This window comes from Oxyura jamaicensis, chromosome 3 (assembly GCF_011077185.1).
Source record: "Oxyura jamaicensis isolate SHBP4307 breed ruddy duck chromosome 3, BPBGC_Ojam_1.0, whole genome shotgun sequence".
NCBI lineage: Eukaryota > Metazoa > Chordata > Aves > Anseriformes > Anatidae > Oxyura > Oxyura jamaicensis.
In genome coordinates, this window is record NC_048895.1 from 65,581,185 (window position 1) to 65,595,581 (window position 14,397).

The 14,397-nt window shown below is 38.0% G+C and overlaps 1 protein-coding gene across 1 annotated transcript in view; it reads right to left on the reverse strand.

The window, feature by feature from the left end:
- Nucleotides 1–659, reverse strand: part of GJA1 (gap junction protein alpha 1) — a 9,782-nt gene extending 9,123 nt beyond the window's left edge. The window contains exon 1 of the mRNA XM_035321639.1: nucleotides 411–659. The gene's annotated coding sequence lies outside the window, so the exon portion shown is untranslated. The remainder of the gene's footprint in view (nucleotides 1–410) is intronic.
- Nucleotides 660–14,397: the final 13,738 nt, after the last annotated feature.

Here is a 14,397-nt window from a genome sequence, read left to right on the forward strand (position 1 = left end):
TTTCCTTTTTTTTTTTTTTTTTTTTTTTTTTTTCTTTAAAGGAGTTCATTTAGGCTGAGACAAGTACACAGCAGCGATTTCCCTGAAACACGAGCAACAAGTCTGCGTCCCAGCTGTGCAGGCATAACTTCACCGCAGTTCCTCTCTCAATGGAGCATGGTTAGAAGTTGTAGTCGGGTCTTATTTTCAGAAATGTATAAAAATATGACAAAAGGAAGCAAAGAATGATCCCTGTAAGTTGAAACCTTTAGGAGAACGCATGCTTTGTTTTGTTTTGTTCTGTATTCCCCAACAAGTTCGACCATCAGCGAAATATCATGAAGTTTATAGAGTGGAAAAAAAAAGTTTTTAGAAAAAAAAAAGGTATACACAAAAAAAAAAAAAATGAGAAAGGAAAACTTTCAACTTACCCTTGCTGATCAGCAGTGAAGCTGGATCAGGATACTTCTCTGGAGGGTTAAAGTAAAATGGAAGAGCAGGTTCAGGCACTCAGACCTGTCTATTTAAACTTTAAAAGTCTACTGCTGTTTTGTATTTTTCATCCTTCCTTCCCCACTAGTGAAAGAAAAGTGCTGATACCTCGTAAAAGTTTTTTCTAACTTGGAACACTGGGAGAGCTTTTAACAAGTTTTCAAGCCTCTGACTGTGAAAGAGGAGGGGAAAAGGAGGGGTAGCAGCCCAGGAGGAGGGGCACTCTGCAAATGGAGAGGAGGAAGGTGGGGGAGGAGGGCGAGAACTGACGGCACAGCGAAAACGGGGATGGCCAGGAGGAGAGCGTGAGCTCCTTCAGGTCGGCTCCTGCTGATGCAACAAAACCGCGGCCAGGGCAGGCCCCCGGCCCCCAGCCCCCGGTTCCAGGCCTGCCCTGGCCCAGGCCCGGCCGGGAGAGGGAAGATGCTGCGGGTGGGGGACCGGCGTCAACCTCTCGGGTGCTGGGGGTAGGCTGCCTGACTGCTGTCGCCGTCTCCTGATCACTTTGTAGAGAGAAAGCCCTCTCAAGTCCCCTTACGTTTTGTTGTTAGTATCGGTTTGTTTACTCGGGTCCATTTCCTTTACGTGCACACATGAAAGTACACGCAAGGACCGAAGTGTTTGTTTCGACAGGATATATCCATCACACATTTTTTAACTGTTGCTTGTGTGTCTGTGTGTGCATGCATCCCATGGGAGAAATGCAGAAATGATCTCACATTCCAGGAAACTCTTTCCAGGAAATTTCAGAAAATAAAGCACAGTTCAGAAATTCAGAGTTAAACTGTGAGAAGAAATGCTCCTGATAATTTTTCAACACATTTTTACAGAATAAAAGCATGCTCCAAAGCTGATCTATTCAGTCAGAATGAAGCTGGTTTGGCTTTGCTCCTGACCAGTCCATGATTAAATGCTCCCTGAAAAATGCCTCTTCTGCAGAAGAGAGAATAATTTATTTTGGTGTGTGTGCTAAGTTCCTCACACATGGAGTCCAAACTACATTAGGAATCAGTCTTGTACTTTGTCTGTCATGTGGCATTAGCTCCTCTGTGGGGTTGCTTAAGAGCTTCTCTAGATGCAGTCAGTGGTTTAATAGTTCTTAATGAAGTTTTGCATTTTGGATCGTGCCAGCCTCGTTTGAGTTTCAGTTCCTCTTATTCTAATGGGATATTTCTGGGATCGTCCATTTTAACTAGTATGGAAGAGTGTTTTTTGTTTTCTTTTTAAAGGTTATAAAAAAGGTGAGAAGTCCAGTAGTGGTCACTGAGAGGTTCCTAAGTGAAGCTCCTCATTTACAATTTATTCTTGAGGTAAAGAACATCACTCTATAACAGAACATAGATATTCCTGCTCATTTTTTTTGCAGCTTGTGCCTAATCTTTTTCCACCCTGAACTCACTAGATGAGAGAACTAAGACAAGATCTTTCTAGAAAGGCACTCATCAGGGAGCTTTGAAGCTGCGAAAGACGCACACAGTCATTCTTGCTCTGGAGTCGTTTGCAGCAGACCACACTGCCTCCTGTTTGAGAAGAAGAGCCAATGCACTAGAAGTGTCCACCCTCCGTTCTCCTTCCTCCAGCTACAGATGAAGATGGCTTTTTCTCCAGCTTGTCCTCTTTTACTTTGATTCTGGCTGTTAGCTTTGACAGCTTTTTTTTTTTTTTTTTTTTTTTTCCTTTTTACACACACAAAAAAAGTGTAAAAGTTTATGGCTTGGCCAAGCCATATGGCAGAAAGAAACCTTTTTTTCGTCTTCTCTGAGTGTTGTTTTAAGGTTGCTTTTTCTCTTTACAGCTTGAGGAATAGGAAAGTGGAAAGGAAGAAATGGAGCTCTGTGCTTAAAAGGTGGTGGGACCTTCTTCAGAATTAAAACGTTGTAATATACAAGCCATAGTGCCACACTGTCTTCATGACTGTAGGTAGAGAGTGGAGTACACATAATGCTCCTGCTACTGCCCCCTAAAACTCTGGTTATTCTAATGCAAAGTATAAAGTGCTAACGACATGGAAACATGCATGCTGATGCAGAGACAAGGAGATCTGAGGTATCCAATGTGTTTGTGCTGAAAAAGCTGCCCCTTAGGAAAGCAGTGCTTTTTCGGGTGGGGGGGTGGGGGGTGGGAACCACACACTAAAAACAGAAAAACCAGCAGAACAAAACACTCCCTTCCCCCCCAACCCCTTAAATTATAGCATGCAACCACACAATGCTATCATTCCCTCTCAAAGATCACAGGGTCCAGCTTGCCTGATCTTGCATTTTTCCCTGCACGTTCCTGTATTGGCTTTGCAATTATTCGAGCATTCTGTTTTTAAAAGAAACACCTAGAAGTATTTCTCCACTTAAATAAACAATATTAGCAAGAAGCCCAACACTCACAAAGTCTACTTTAAAAAAGTAAAACACGTATGTTAGGGATGAATAATTTTGCAGCAATAATAAACATAACACTTGGCTCTGATACAGCATTATCCACATGAAAAGGGAAAGTATTTCAAGCCTCCCCTCCACTGCGATACAGTGAAGAATTAGGAAGAATTATGAGTCCTGACAAAAATGCCTTGAAGATGTCTTTAAGAGTTTGGAAGTATGTCTCCATGATCACGTTTCACAGCCTTTTATCAGAACATATTCAGTTTCAGAAACAGCAGTGATCCACCATTTCACAAGTTGACCAAAAAGTCTTGCACTCATTTGCATCGCAAATGGAAAGAAGCTTTTCAGACTGAAAAAATGGTTTCTCACTCAACCCCCTCTTCAGCTAAAACTGTGTTCAAGAGAAAAGCATGGAGGTATCAGACCTGAGACATTTGCAAGTCTGTTTTTAATTAAGAGATGGGTAAAAAGATTGTACTTTTGTTTGAAGCCTTATATTGCAGAATACAGACTCTTTAGACACTGCAGAACTGAAGATTTGGGAGCCCCAAGCTCTCTGGGGCCAGTAATGTCCTCCACTGACATTCTACCTTTTGGAACAAGCAGCACTGTCTTGTGAAGAAATCTTTTAGCGTGGCAATGCTAAGACTGCAGAACCTGTTTGTGTTTGGTTTGGCAGGCTACGGCACTGTCAGTAAGGACACGTTCGCACTGCGACCCAGAGGCTGCACCAGAACCCAGGCTCCATCCCGTGCCTCCTGTGACTGAACCGTCGAGGAGACTATCATGGGATTTCTGTCCACCCCATCACAAATCCCCAGCTCAATCAATGAAACAGTTCAGAGCCCGTAGTACTGGTGCTATTTTTCTACACAGACTTATCAGAAGGGACTATAAAATCCAGTGGATTATTTAGTATTTACAGCCTTTGACACAGATTCATGGTTAATTCACAACTCGGTCCATTATTTTCTTTCTATTACCTGAACATAAATACAAAATTCTATACAGAAACATTTTTCCTTGTCTTTCCTCCAAATATTTCCTCAGAAATATTTCAGTAACCTGGATAACCCAGAAAGCCCTAGTGAATGTTTCATTTGGAAGACTCTCCTGTCCTTTGACTATTACAAAATTTCCCACTGATACCACTGGGTTCACAATCTACTCCCAGTTAATGATGTCTGTGACTTATGGAGCTCTTAATACATAAAGCACGTCTTCACTTGTTTGCAATTTGTTTGCAAAATTTACTTCCCAGCACTCCCATGTACATCATTGTCCTCCTCATGTGCAATTTCAGAGATGAGTCCATTAACTGTACAGTAAACTGAAATTAACATACACATGCAATGCAGATTTTCTTGGGTGCATCTCAAGGCAGCTGTGTAGTCACCCATGTCCCTGGACGGCACGTAAGCTTCAGCACGTTTTCACCAATATCCCTTCTCACACATTTGGCTTTCAAGACAGGCTTGTGAATAATACGTGGCCCTGTTTCATGTCTTATTGAGGTAAAGCTTCTCGGAATGTCCAAGGAACAATAATGTGGTATTTCTTGATTACATAAGCATATAAATGTGCAGACTAATGATGTTTTTTAAAGCAGACAGTGGTTTTTGCTTGTTTAAGAAACTTACATCACATAGAAATATAATATAGCTTGGAAGTTGCTGGCCACAGCACTTGCATCTTCTGTCAGCTGGAGAGGCTGGTCTGGATCCCGCTGGAAGCTGCTGTGCCCGGCACTGCTGAATCTGCAAAACAGTTTCAAAGGGTCATCGGTTCCTCAAAGCAAAGGCAACTGTCACCCATGAAGGCAGTAGCTACTTCCACATTGTGGCACAGCCCATGACATATAAGATAATGATTTCTGACAATAATAAGGATATTAGTAATAAAAAGTAGGATAATCACTGGATTTTCTCCTAGTGAGCATGCTTGCCATTCTTGTAACCAGTCTCTCAGAGTCCTTGGCTATGGGGCTATTTCCCCAGGGAAAAAGGAGGCTTAGTCAGCACAAGACAGATCCTGCTCTTACCAGTCTGCTTGGAAAAAAAAAAAAAAAAAAAAAAAAAAAAAGTACCCCTGTTATTTTAAAAGAGAACATGCTGGAAACCTCTCAAGACTGAAGCACCTCAAATGAAATTGTGGAGAAGTAACAGATGCCATCAGACCTGAGTCCAGTACGCAGCATTAAGCCTAGCAAATAGTCACTAGTCTTTCAAAATATTTTGTCCTGCTATGCAGTCATCTGTCTAGAATCTGAGTGCTTTATAAACATTAACACAGAACAAGTTAAGTTATATTAACCTCTTTTACAGATACGGAAGTTTGTCATGGAGAATATCAGCAGCTCTTCTGAGTCATAGACAGCTTATGACACCACCAGGAGTAGGAGTCAAGTTTCTTAATCCCTGGTTCTGTCCTTTAAGCACAAAATTATTCTTCCTGCCTTTCTCTATTATTATTATTATTTAATATAAACTGCCAGTGAAAAAAAAAAGGAAAATGAATGTTTCTTTTTAAAATTTATGAGGATCACAGAGAAGGGAGATACAGTATTTAAAGTTTGGGGTAACTGTGTCCTTTTTGTCCTTTGTGCTACTGTCTGCCACTTCATACTAGCAAGATGTCACCACAACTTCTTCACGGTACTCACTCGCTTTCTTTTATTACATTTAGAAATATCAATTCATTCCTGGTTCACTGTTGACTGATGGACAGAAAGGGAGAAAGGTTATAATACTTGGAGGCTTGGAAGCTCTTCACCTGTGCCAAGGAATTCTAAAGGTCCTTACTGGCATCTTAGACACCAGAAAGGTTGGTCTTAAAGGATTTGTTCCAACATTGTAACTTATTCCAATCAATATCTCCTCAGAGCAAGCTGCTCTTCTAAAAAGACAGTAGAAAACCATTCAAACAAAGAATGAAGTATGAGCTCACAGATCTTTATGAATTTGGCTCCACCTTCTGTACACAGTGAAAATAAACATTTGTTATATTGTATCTTGAATGTCAGTTAAGCTCTTTGTTCATTTCATTTTGCATTTCAATTTCATAAATCCTGCACTGAGATGGCGTTGTGGTATTTTGTGATCTATTATTTCTGTCTATTGATGTTGTGGTTTTCCAGTCATTTTGTTCCAAAAGATGGGAAGTTTTTTTTGTTGTTTGTTTTTAAAACAAAACAAAACAAAACACCAAAAATATATGGATAGTTCAGGTTTTCAAAACATAGAGTAATGTAGTGTGGAAGTAATGGAGTCTTTCAAAAAATAGTCTTTAAATTTCTTCAGGGGGTCTTGAAATGATCAAATACGTTAGCAGTGAAATGAAACAAAATTTCAGAATATGTATTGACACCATCTGCGACTTACTCTGATGAGTAATCTCAATGGAGTCAATAAATCTACATAACCCAGCAATGTGAATAAAGGCCATACAGCCAAACATAAACATTGAAGCCTATATGAATAAAAGAAATCCAGAGCAGGTAACTCCCCCAAATTCCTACCCAGCTGAAAACACTTTTGCACCTTCACTGATGAAAAATAATTTATTACTAAACAGAATATCAGCTGTACAATAATTATTGTGCTCCTGATGTTTAGAAAAAAATGAGTGATTTTGATGTAAAATGTAATACTTTTTATTCATGTTTTACAAACAGCAACCAACTTGCTGTGATAGTCTTTGAAATCTTGGAGAGATTGATGAATTTTCCACATGTGGCTGAACTGTGGGACAGAAAGTTTGTCTGTCTACTTTGGCCATATTAGAAGAGCAACAATGAAATAGGGGAGCTCCTTCTCCTCAAGAAAACTCACTTTTTCCATCCTGTATTCAGAAAATCCTCAGGTTTTATTTTCTTTTGATCTTCTCATTTAAATCATCCCAGAGTTTCACTTAACACTTAAATTAATATGATAATGGGAGTCATTGTGTTTTAGTCATACAGCCGTATTTTTATATTTATTTGGGCTACTTTGTTGGCTACAGTGAAATAAATTGAGCTGCTTTAATACTTAAGTAAACACTGAAGTCTAACCAAAAGTAATTTTTATACAGGAGATCAAAATCAGCATTTTATTTATGGTGATATACAAATAATTTAATATATAGAAATAAGTCCTTTTTTTTTTTTTTTTTTTTCCTACCACTTTCTACATAAAACAAAACAACAAAATGAAAACACTCGCACACACAAAAAGAATACAAAACCAAAGCTATAATAAATTATTTATAGGCTCTAGTTTGTTATTTCATACATTTGAATTTAATTTTATTTTTCTATTCATTACCAGATTAATAAATGATTGTGGGAAGCCTTTTTCTGTACATCCAATCATTTTCAGATTAACTCCTTCATACACATTTAGCTGAGTGAACATGTTCACTCACCTGCAAAGAGTTTATGCCGGATATTTGAACATCTCCCCATGTGGCTGCCACAGAAACAAAAAGGATTAGTTATTCTCTTGCTTTAAGTTTTTTGGGCTGAGAAATTTAATATCCCCTAAGAGAATGGGCTCTGAAAGACAAAGGCAGGGTTCCTGAGATGTTCCTGCCTGAAAGTTAGAGGCTCACCTGGTCAGTTTCTTGATAGCATCACAGGGATGTCTGAGGGTATCAACATTTGAGGGCTTCTCTCTCATTTCCCTTATACCACTCAGTCTCCATTTATTGTACAGATGCATATATACTGGCCAGAATCAATTGAGGCTCCTTTCATTTGACAAGTCTGAAGGATTAACAGTGTTTTAGACATGAAAGAGTCTGCAAAGAACTGAACGTCAAGAAACTTTACATAAAATTGAATAAAAATCATTAATAGAGTTGACAGCTTGTAAAGTCACAAATTGCTTAAAAAATACTACTAATTAAGGGGTTCCCAGAAGAACAGCTTGGGAAAAAGAACTGGAAAATTCATGTACTGAAATTAGCAGTTTCTGTTATTTATAAGATTTTCCCAGAAAAGAATTTCCCAGTATAATCCATGAATACTCTTCCCAGGCAGCAAAGAACATGTGATATGAGGTATGTACTTTCATTTGTTTAAATTCTCAGAAATTTTAAAATGAACTGAACTTCAATAATAACAACAATAATAACAATAACACTAACAATAACAACAATGTAGTCATTACACAGTGTATCTGCAGTTTAATGACATGTACAAACTAGACATAAAGAATGTAAAATTCCCTGACTCAACAATGTGGGCTAGGAAATTCTTGTTAGCTATTGCTAACACTGTTCAACAAGCATGAACGATGCATAAGGGAAAACAGCACATAAGAGAGAACAATATCATTCCATTATTAAACTTTAATACTAACTACATTATATCAAGATCTTTCTAAAAGCATACAAACAAAAATCAATTCAATAAACTGAGAAAAAGTAGTTATAATATACTAAGTAGTTAATGTACCTTAACTAAGAGTTAATTTTTACATGTAGACTTTAAATAATAAAACACAGCAGCTTTACAACTGTCTGAGGCTGCCTTCAAAAACAAACAAACAAAAACACCAACTAACTTTCAGTTACCTGTCCTCAACACTAATACTGGTATATTATCCATAAGCATAGTTCATAGAATCATAAAATATCCTGAGTTGGAAGGGACCCATAAGGATCATCAAGTCCAACTCCTAGTTCTTGTAAACTTGATTACAATGAAAACCAAAATGGGTACCAATAATCTCAAGCTGTCCAATATTTACAAAATATTTTCAAAGGACAGGAATGTAAGAATTAATTCGGGGTTCTCATAGTCAATCAAGGTTATATCTTACAAATTAATCTAAAACCTAAGCAGAAATTCATAGGCAAAGCCAGTCAGATATTAAAACCTGTGAAATACAAAGGTGTCCTTACGTGAGCGAGTGTTTCTTAAGGGTGATTAGTGTATGCATTAAGGATGACATTGACTGTGGGGTATAGATCCTATGGCACACACGTGGAGCTGAGGCACACAACTCCTAGTTTCTGGCCCACAACCTTCCCCTCATTATTACTGAGATCCGGAAAAGCTCTGAACCCCTGCAAGGTTCAGGCAGCACCTACAGTGCAGGGCTCAGTGTGCCAAGATCCACACCTCGATGTGCTTCCCATAGCCCACCTCCCATGCTTTCTTTGGCTAAAACTAGAGGCTCACCCACCTCCCTCCCTATAGAGGCCTCATTTTGCCATATTTTTAGAACAAGTCCATGCCATGAGATTCTTCCCAGCTGAGGCCAATTGTTATTCAGCTTCTGCCACTGCTGAGAATTTTGCTAATTATTCAGTGAACAGTACACTTGCCGTTAGAGTGGTCAACTTGCTTGCAATTCCTGCTGAGGTTGTAAGTGTCAAAACTGTATCTTCAGATTTCCAAGCCACTGCTTTATTTAGCAGGGCAGAGAACAGCTGAAGAAAAAGAAAAGAAAAGAAAAGAAAAGAAAAGAAAAGAAAAGAAAAGAAAAAAGATGGATCTTTTAATCCTGTAGAGAAAGCTGTGCTATTTTGGAAGAAGAACTGAAAAGTTAATCAATCTGAGAAATAATATATATATATTTACACAGTATTAACAGACTTCTGTTTGAACCAGAATTTTAGCCCTATACTGTGTTGTTAAACCTCCTAATTTTGTTCTGGTTTTCTTTGACTATGCCCAGAAACCCCAGGAGCAGGAGCAGAATGACATCTCTCCCAGGGGAACACTCCTTCACGCAGAGAAAGACAAGCCAAAGAAACTCTGTCTAATGAATGAGAGGTGGTATTGTATTAGTGCTGCTGGTAGTTTCACACCACACACAGAAGCAATCCCCATGGGAAGAACCAAGACTGACTTCTCTTCACCCAGCTAAGCATTCAAACCACTAAGGCAGAAAGTAAGCCTTTTAACCTTGCAATTATCTGTTTTCCCACTGTTTTCATTAGGCCTCAATTTCACTGCAGAAGGTCACATTTTCAGGAAGTAAAGATGATGTATCTTTGATATATATGAATATATCTTTGATTAAACATATTTTTGAAGCTCTGTAATAGGAATTTATGTTGTGGACAATACAAAACTCATGTCATAATAATTTGCCAATGTAGTTTTATGACCTTGGGAAAGTATTGATCTTTTTTGGTTTTACATTTTTGGTGGAACAAATTAAAAAGAGAGAGAGAGACAGAGAGAGACAGAGGTGTGACACACCAAGGTTCTTCTCTTGTCTATTTCACAAAAGGTTTAGAAGATAAAAACTGATTGTCCATCTCTGCTCATGCATGTACTCTAAACAGTGAGCATGAACTTGTATGCAAGAACAGCATTCCTTCATGTAAAATATTGTTAGAAGTTCTTTGTTGCCACTCAGTGAAAAAGTCAGTAATTCAATAATGAAATTTGAGGAAATCTGGGTAATCAGTGTAACATATTTAACCATTTAAAAAATTTTCACTATCTGAAAAAATACAAGGCAGAAATCCAAAGACTTTCACAACACACTGCGTAATAAAGCTATTTTTATGTTTTTTGAAAATTTAGAATCCAGAACACTGATAACTTGCTTTTTTTGACTTCTTTTCCAAAAACACTCTTAAAAGTAGGGTAAGTATTCATAGCATGGTGTTGAAGAAAACATACTTCTGACAATTTCCAATGGGCAAAGCACAAGCTGATACAATCTATGTGAGCCCAATAATGCTTTTTATTGCTCATTTTACATTGTTCAATGGAAATTGTGAGAGATTTCTCCATTTCAGAACAATTTTAGTCCCTGTTTATACTTCTCTGAGTAAATTCCTTTTTTTTACAAAATAAAACAAAACAAAACAAAAAAAAACAAACAACAACAACAAAAAAACTGAAAAGTAGTCACAGGCATGAAGCCAGTTAAGTTGATATATGTAGAAGAAACTGTCAGAAATGTTTACGGATCAAGGAAGATCATCATTAGATGAATAAACTAGAAAATGATCCTAGCAAATGTACATCCTAGGTACAATCCTAGGTACAGAAAAGGGAAACACAATAAAAACTGCAAGTTTGCAAATGCTAAAACTGAAGTAAAATCTCTGGATTACTTCATGAAACTGTTACGTAAAGCACAGATAATTTTATGATTTCATGCAGAGTCAAGTGATACCAATGCACCTTGCATGATTTTTTGTTTCTATGACAGATAAATAGATCTTCATTACTTATTCAACTTTTGTTCCCTGCCCTCAATACCATTTGATTTCAGTAGGAATTTTACATCAAGAACAAATAGAGTCTCTGCTAGCCTTTGAAATGGAAATGTAGAAGTCAGTGTGAAATTGTAAAAGTCCTTGACATGCAATCTTCTTGACCCATAGACTACACTTGAAAAGTTCTGGCACGTGTGTTAGAAGCTCTGGTGTTATATACCAACATAAAAAAAGCTCACTTCTACCACTGATCTCTGCTGCAACAACTCACCATGAGCTTTTTTTTTAATTATTTTTTTATTTTTTATTTTTTTTAAAAAAAAAGAGTTTTGCCCCAATAGCGGATATGTGTACATTTAAAAATGGACAGGTGACTGAGAATTAAGTATATATTGCATATAATTACTCTGAATATTCATGAAATCTAGGGAAGTGCATTTAAGACAATACTATGCACTTAAAAATGTGTGGAATGTCTTTTGGCTCCCCTGCAAAGTAGGCAAAAACATTTTGTTTCCTTTATTCTGGAAGTTGTCCTGAGGAAGTTTTATTCCCATATACCTAATATTGGTTGCCAGTGTTTTCAGCTTAGGGGTGAAAGCAAGAACAATGAAAGAATGAACAAATATAACCTGTCTTATTCTCGAAGATAATATGAATATGCAGGAAAGCAGGATAGCAATGAGCTTTGCAGATCAGATCCATAAAAGGATTGTAGCACTGCACTCACTGCTAATCATTTAAATCATACTGATGATCGCCACAAAACAAACAAACAAAAATCCTATTCTAGCTTAGAATGGTGCTTTCCTTACTCAGACTCCACAGTTGGAGACATCAAGCAGCTCCATGCTCTCAAGACTGGCATGCTTGTATGCATTCACAACAGGAAGCAATTAAGGAACTTCTCAGAAAATTAGGTGCCTCCAGATACAGCAACTGCTGACTTTGAGCTTCCAGACTATTACAACAGTTCAGAAAGACATAAAATATAATTCAGCATCAGAAATCTCTGTCTTCCAGCCAAATTTTTATCTTAGTTCTATATGTTATGCAGAAATGTAATCTTTCTTTACATCACTGTTAATTACTGGTTTTACTACATTTGTATTTCTGTGCAGCTCTGCAAATGAAGTTTTCAGATAGATATTAGACACATTTTTTGAGTTTGTGCCAAGAAGAATAACTGCTACTGGGCAAAATGCCTGACATGTTTAACAACCCAGTCCTAAGCAGGGTTTTAAGTTTTGGTGGCTAGAAATAGTGTCATCTGCAGTCACAGCAAATTAACCTGGAAGACACTGAAGGACAGCACATACGGGCCTCCATATCATCCTTACTCAGCTTTGGACCACATCTAAAGAAGCTCTGTACTCGGAAAACATATGAAAGCAGTGAAAACATACCTTAAGTCCCGAATAAAATGCTCAAAAATTAGATCTTTTTCTTTTTAAAAATGTTTTCTTCGTGGCCATATTATTGAAGAATGACAGACAATACATGATTTTACTCAACCGTAAAGCTTAGTAAGAAAAGATTTTTTTAAAGACATGAGGATTATAAAAGGAGGGATTTGGATGCTCACTCTTCCCGCCAGGTCCCGCTAGGGGGAGGTGTGAGATAAAGGAGCATCCCTGGATGCCAGGAGGGCAAGCGCTGGCGCTGGTGCCAGTGCCACTGCTGTGAATAGACGTTGCTACAAAAGGCTAAAGGCAGCTGCAGCTGGCATTCAGAGATCAGATTTAGTCGGGGTGAAGGCAAACTGTGAGCCGAAGAAGGGGGCAGACCTGTAGTAGCAGTGCCTGTGGTGGTGCATCCATTGTGGCTGCAGCGGTGAATCGCCTGTATATTAATCCACATCAAACTGAAAGGAACCTCCACAGTCTTTTTGTTTCATTGATTCCTTATACCTCTATCAGCCTATGCATATGGCCACACACAACTGCAAATAAGCACTTTTTATATTACATGTTAAAAATAACATGCATATTTTGTGGATCTACCAACAACAAAGAGGTTCATGGAAGTAAGAATTAACTGTAAAAGTAAAAATTGTCACTTGGACATCAGAAGTTTTTGGTTCATTCTGGTTATTCGTCTTTTCTCTCAGGAGTGAATACCCAAGAATTTGAAAGTAGTGAGTTTCAAAGGCTTCCACCTGAAACAGTAATGAATCTTGAAATACATTTCAAGGTTTTTTGTATCATGGTCTATAATATATACTTGCCATAACATTTTCAGACTTTGACAAACTGATTAACTACTTGTGTTTGGTTTTATTTTTCTAGTGAAAGTCAAGATATGTCACAGAAATGTTCGCTTAGCTATCTATCAGCTTGGAACATCTGCACAATCAATCAGCTTTCACCAAGAGCAAGTACATCTCCGAAGGTCAGTCCTTACTTTTTCCTCTTTTACCAGGATTTCTGTATCATATATGAAGTACCAAATGTACATAGTATAGTAATTTGGCTAGCACCCCAGAGCTTTCAAGGTCTATTAGTACAACTAATTAATTGTCATTAACTCTCTTCCAGGTTCTTTATTATCATTATTATTACTCTATCCAAATGTCCTGGCTCTTTTGGGAGCAATATGTTGCATTCTTTTGTCAATAAATGTACAACATAGACATTTTTCGTTAAAGGTGTCAATCAGCTCTATCTGAAGTGAGCACTTATTTATAACTGAATTGGTCAATTCCTTCTAGGTAACATTATAGAACAACTATTGTAATAATTTTAACTTCAGAACATGTATTTCAAGCCATAATGTTTTTGTCTGGGGATTGTGTTCACCTGCAGCAAAACTAGGTACTTAGATCATCTGAGATCTGATTGTATTTAAAAACATTGTAATTCCCTTACAGTAAGTAAATAGAAAAATTATAGATTAATAATGATACTTAAGGACATACTGTCACATGCTGTCACTTCCAGAAAAGGCACTGTATGTGTTTAGGACATAGAAAAATACTGCTGAGGTCAGTCATGAGTGGCATTCCCCAGGGCTCAGTACTGGTGTGGGTTTTGTTTAACATTTTTATCAGTGAGGGGATGAGGGGATTAAGTCCACCCTCAGTAAATTTGAAGATGATAACATGATAGGTGGGACTACAGGTCTGCTTGAGGGTAGGAAGGCTTTGCAGAGGGATCTGGATAGGCTGGATCAATGGGCCAAGCCCAATCGCATGACATTCAATAAGGTTAAGTGCCAGGTCCTGCACTTGGGTCATAACAACTCCAGGTAGTGGTATAGGCCTGGCAAAGAGCAGCTGGAAAGCTGTCCAGAGGAAAAGGGCCTGGGGATTGCTGGTTTACAGCCAATTGAACAAGGGCCAGCAGTGTGCCCAGGTAGTCAAGAAGGCCAATGGCAACCT